This window comes from Pseudopodoces humilis, chromosome 6 (genome assembly GCF_049639895.1).
Source record: "Pseudopodoces humilis isolate 2021_Gansu_Grassland_sample_001 chromosome 6, ASM4963989v1, whole genome shotgun sequence".
NCBI lineage: Eukaryota > Metazoa > Chordata > Aves > Passeriformes > Paridae > Pseudopodoces > Pseudopodoces humilis.
The window spans coordinates 27,246,686-27,252,685 of record NC_142205.1 but is presented as its reverse complement, the minus strand read 5'-3'; positions in this window follow the sequence as shown (position 1 = coordinate 27,252,685).

Here is a 6,000-nt window from a genome sequence, read left to right as displayed (position 1 = left end):
GTTGTGATCCCCTGTCCCTGTCTTTCGTTTCTAATGTGTTTTCTTTGGTGACATTTTTTTCTTGTCAGGGAAAGGTCATGACATTTCAAGGTGTTCACTTCCTGAAGCATGACTCCTTGAAATAATGAGATTCAGCTGATCTGTCAGTAAAAATCTGCCACAGTGAAAACAAGCAAAACTGGCAAAAGCAGAGCTCAGAGGCATCAACGCATGGTCACTCCTGATGAAGCTGGTGACTGCCTGTGTTCTCTGTGTTATTACAAGATTGCTCAGAAAGGACAAAACCCCCAGATTTATGTGTCACTGAGTGCTGTTATTATCTGAATCTCTGTTTTCAAGCATCCCATTAATTTGCATACTGATTCAAGCTCAGCCAAACTTTGTTTTGTATAAACCTTGAATGACGATGACTTTAAATGTCAAAAATTGTTGTACAGCAATTTTGGATCCTTAATGAGTATAAATAGATTTCAGGCTGCATATGTTAGTTTAAAGTTTCCTGACTGAAATTCTTAGGCCTTTTTATGGTGGTTGTTTTTCAGGAGTGCAACACTGAGGACTTTAATCTCAGAGGGAAGTCCCTTTAGTGCTGGCATCTCCAGAAAGTAAATCAAAAGCAGATTTGGGCCTGACTGAAAAAGTTGGTTGTTTTCTGCCCCAGTTTTCTTATTGCAGAATAGTTGCATATCGTTTTCAATTTGATTTAACAGTGCTTTGCATTCTCTTTTCACCTGGGAAGGACTACATTACATTATTCTACAGAATAACATGAAGCTCATGTCTGAAAATAACATTTACATGTTCCCTTTGTGCCAATGCACGCAGAAGTGATAATCTATCTTCTGGAGAGAGAAGTGTACTCTAGCCCTTTTAACTCCTAAACAACCTACTTTCTATAATATTTGTTAAATAACCCTTTCTGATGATTTCATCTCACCTCCTCAAGAAAAGACACAATTTGACCTAGTAGATATTTTTGCCTATTATGCAGCATTATGTATTTCAGCTTTCTTCCATTTTAGGGGCTGTGCTTTAGGCTGATAATTTTTCCTTTCATAAGTTGCTGTCAGTTTTCAGCCCATTTGAAAAAAAAATAATTTAAGCATGTGTTAAGTATTTTAAAGCGTGAACTTCTTGAATTGATTTATTTTTATTGGATCTCCCAGTTTCATAATTTTATTGGAGTTGTTCTGACATACTTAATTTCTGCAGCATTCATTGATCATATTCACCAACAGAAACAAATAATTTCTTTTTAAAAATCACATGTCATCAGTAAAACTGGAGGATTTTCATTGATGTGGTGTATATTTGAGGAGTTCTTTTGATTGGGAAAACAGCAATATGAAATCAGAATGAAAAGAATTTAGGAATGAAAATCTCATTAGTGTAAACTGATTTTTCCCTGAAGAATATGACAGTGTCATGCTCCTCCTTAATCACAATTAAAACAAATTTGTCCTAAATTTCTAAGTGTATTCAAAACACCTCCAAAACCAAAACCTTTCTTCTGACATTAATCAACTTTTAACCTATTACAATATGTCAAAATATTAGGTTACTGTCCTTTTTATAGCCCTTGTGGTCTCAATTCCATGATAAGAATAAGAAATAATGATCTTACTCACCCCAGGGCTGTCATTTGAGGTGGAGAGTGCAAGAGTGGTGCAGACAGTTGGGTTTTATTTGCTGTTATGGAGAGAGCTGCCACTGACAGCAGTAGTAATAACCTGTATTATTCATCATTTGAAACTGTTTCTTCCTGCTAAGTAGCATTTTTATAAGGAAAGTCACCTTCCATTTTTCCTGGAAGTAACTGTGAGTAAGTGTGACCGATCACATGCTATGAGCAGCCAGATTCATCATGACAGGATTTTCAACAAAGTCTGGAAGGAGTGGGCAAGGATGCTGAACTGATCATCAGTGACATATTTGATCAATCTGCACAGAAAACCATTCCATTTTTAAGATAATAAAGAATGTGGTGTGCATAAAAGGTTTTAGAAATTCTTAAGTTGCAGTTTATTATTGTAAAGCAGTAGAAATGTTCACATGTCTGATCATGGTGTCTCAGATTAGACAGGTAAGACACCTTACAAAACCCTTCTTATGTCAGACTCCAAAAAAACCCTAAAACTAAGAAGAGAGAAATATCTTGATTTTTTGAGGGCAAAGACTCTACTGATGGGTTTTGGCATTTTTCTGCATTCAGTGGTTGGTAGAATAAAATAAAAAGTAGTTGCAGGCTCTGTACAGAAATAACGTCCTGTAGGGTAAGGTGTCTTGCTGATTAACCACAGTAAGAGCAGCTTTGTGGTGCTGGGATAAGAATGAAGGGATTGGGAATTGAGTTTTTGTTTATGATTATTTTGACATAACAAAATCTATTAATTATTCTTCAGTTTTCTGCTCTCTTAGTAAATATAATTTCTAAGTAAATCTGACATGAGCCAAGTGCTCTGGTCTTTGGAAGACAGTGAGCAGATAAACAGGACAAACAACAGACCACTGGGATCCCATTGCTTCACACTTTGGGCAGAGAATCTCTGAACAATTCAAACTGGAAGTCACTCAGAGGATTTTAGTCCATTCTTCCATATTGCTTCCTAAAGGTCTTTTCCTTCAGACTTTCAAACAAGTGCTTACAAGTTGCACCCATGCAAAGAAATTTCCTGCAGCTGGCATTAGTTGTATCTCACTTGGAAGCTGGGAGGAAACTTTTGGTGAAATGCAAGAGTTAATACAGTGTACCAAATTTAGCCCTGGATTTTATATTTTTTTTGTGAAGCCAATGACAATTCAAAACTTTTGGCAAAATACGAACCTTATAAACCAAATTTTCAGGATTCCTGCCCTTCTCTTGGATTTACATGCGTATTGTGAAATGATCCCATTGTAAAACCAACTCATCTCACAGGGGTGTGGGAGAGAAAATGACATTTTCTAAGTGTCATTACTCAATTACCTTCACTCCTCTCCTTTCTTGTTTAAGGTCTTTTCAGTTAATAAAACCCATAGATTCTGAAAGCAATATTGAGGAGAGAAAAGTGAGATGAGAGTATCTTGAAGATTATCCTTTTTCAAAAAAATTTTGCAACCAAGCTTCTTACATAATAATAATAGAAGATAATTATCTCTTTCTTTTGAACAGAATTAATTTTTTTTCACAATCATCAGGACTTCATAAAATGATAATCTCTTCTGTTTCAAGTCCCATATTTGTATAGAATAAATGGTGAATGCTGGTGGAAAATATGGAAAATGGTGTGAGTGTGGTGGAGAAAGGTTTATCGTCTGTGACCTGTTCCACTTCTAAAGCAAACTCAACTCCATAAAAATGACGCATTTCTTCTGGGTATCCACGGAAAGATTATCATGTTTTTCCTGAATTCAGTTACTGTCATCAAATTTTCCATAGCCTTTAAAGGGTTCAGTCATCTCTCTTTTGCACAAGGAATTCTTTATGCAAAACATTCTGTAACTTTTGAAGAGAGCCCTGAACACTTGTTGCAACCAGTCCCACCACTGTTCCCTAGTGGAATCTCTCTTAACACAGGGGCTGGGTTTTCTGTCCTCATTTCCAGTACTTCAGGCGAGATCTAATTCATTAGAGGGTCATTTGTGTTTTACTTATTCATAAAGGAAGAGCTGAGGCATCATCTTAGATAAAATAAAAAAGGAATTTTTTGAGAAAATAAAGGGCCTATCATGGCCAATATGACTCGGGTTTTGTTGTGTGCTTTCTATTTGTAGGGAGACATCCCTAAGGACTACTACTGAGTGATTATCTCTTTGTGTTAGGTCAACACTGTAATAAAAGCCCATTTAGAGATGCTTATTCTTGAACTGAGACTCCAGGGACTTTTCTTTATGGATCTTTTTTCTGTTCTGACACAAATTTTCTATTCATTATTAGTAATAGAAGGAGAGAATACCTTGAAGGAGCATAGTGTCTGAGCAGCCATTATTTAATTTTTGAGACTTGTCTTCACAAAATTTAATTCCCTAGAACATAAACCGGTAAGAACAAAATCCATGTACATAACTTGCCCATTGTACAGAAGGATTAACAAGTTATTAATGGATCCATCTGAACTTGTGAGAAACATGTGCATCCTTGCACACAATTTCAAGCATTCTCCAGTAAGTTTGGAATACATTGGTGAAGAAAATCAGTAAAGCAGTATGGATAAAAGCTCTCCTAGTGCTTGCATTCAGATGTAGGAGGAATGATTTCTCATCACTTTTATTAAATTAAAGTTGTAGAAAAAGCAGAATGCATTGACCTCTTCACAGGCTGTGTGTGCGTGTATGCAGCGAGTGGATTCAGTGACGTGCCTCCTGACCCTGCCTTTGCAGAGACAGAGAAGATGATGTTTTCACATACTCAGCTCTTTGATTTCCTTTCCACTAGCCATAATTAACATTTATTCAAGCAACATTAGGAAAAACATAAATATTTCAAAGAAGCTAATTACAGCATCCAAAACATCCTCCAAGCTATTCAGTTAATGAGGATGTGTTTTGTTCCTGCAATAGTGTAACATTAATTTCATCAAGCAATTAAACAAAACAAAACCAGATACAATAGAGAAAGACGTATTTTGTTCTTCTGTTTACAAGAATGCTTACTTGATTTTCAGTTAGTTCCTTGAATAAGATGACTCTCATAAACCATACAAGTGTCCTGTAAACTCAGATTCAAGCTTGGTAAACTTGGTCTGTCAAAATTTGCACCAATTTCAGTAGAAATATTAACTTGGTATAATATATAGTCTGAGCTTAGTGCAAATGTACATTTTTGATAGAAGTTACATTTTTTTTTCTGGTATATTATAAGGAGGATTATAACTATGCCCAAATCGTTTACCTTACCCAGGTATCAGGCAATGCAAAACTACACTGATGCTTTTAGTAAAAATGCACAGTCTAAATGAAATGGAGTTCACAGTAGGTTGGAAGTACTGGAGGAGTGTAGCCTGTTAGGATTCAGACACTGTAACTCATGGCACAAATAGGATTGAATGCGTAGTGGCTACTGGTTCTGCCCATTAGCAGGAATATGCTGAAAACAAAATTCACATTTCAGATGAAGGATTATCAAGCAATACAAATCCAAGCAAGTGAGAAATTTTTTTTTTTTTTTTAATGGTAAATGGAAGACCAGAAATTTTCTACCTGGAATTTTTTTCCCGTTGTCTTCAAAATCTCCTGATATGTTTTTGTGCAAGTGGGCTCAGCAAAATTTTTCAGTTTGCAGTACTAAAACACACTGCAAAAATGCAACTTCTGGGCAAATCAGGCCCTTTCACCTGAAACTAAAGTTTAATTCAAGAGGTATCTTTTTTTCAGTATTCTTAAAACACTCTGCACCACTCAACAGGTGCAGAATATCCACAGGTATCCTGCACTCAAATCATAATGGACTGTAATTTATTTTATTTCACAATTTATTAAATATTTAACAAGACTGTAATTATTAAAATGCATAACAAATTAAATCTTTCCTTAGGCTTAAGCCTAAAAGGACACTGATTCATGCAGTTGAATCAAGATAGATTAGGGAGATACCTTTCAGCACTTATGACTCCCCATTTACGATAATTTCTTCAAATAAATGTGTTCTGCTTTTATTAATGAAAAACCAGAACTAAATGCAATCCCTCAATTAAGACTGTTTTTAAAAAACGCTTTTAATTAGGTAGGTACAAATACAATCATACATACAAAATACAGGCTTCTTCAATTTATGTACTGGTCTGATAACTGGCTCTCCATTGACACGAGGATTAGCTCTGTTCCCAGACATATAAAGGAAAGCTTTGCTACTGAATCTGATAGAGAAGATGCTTCTATTACTAAAAGAATTTTATAGCATCCTTAGCATGTTACCTGGCAAAGATTTTGCAATTTCCATGGCCTGTCAAGGTGTCCAAGGGTGGCAGTGCCCACTTTGTTTCACATCCAATTTACAGAGGTGAAGGCAAAGAGCAGACATCA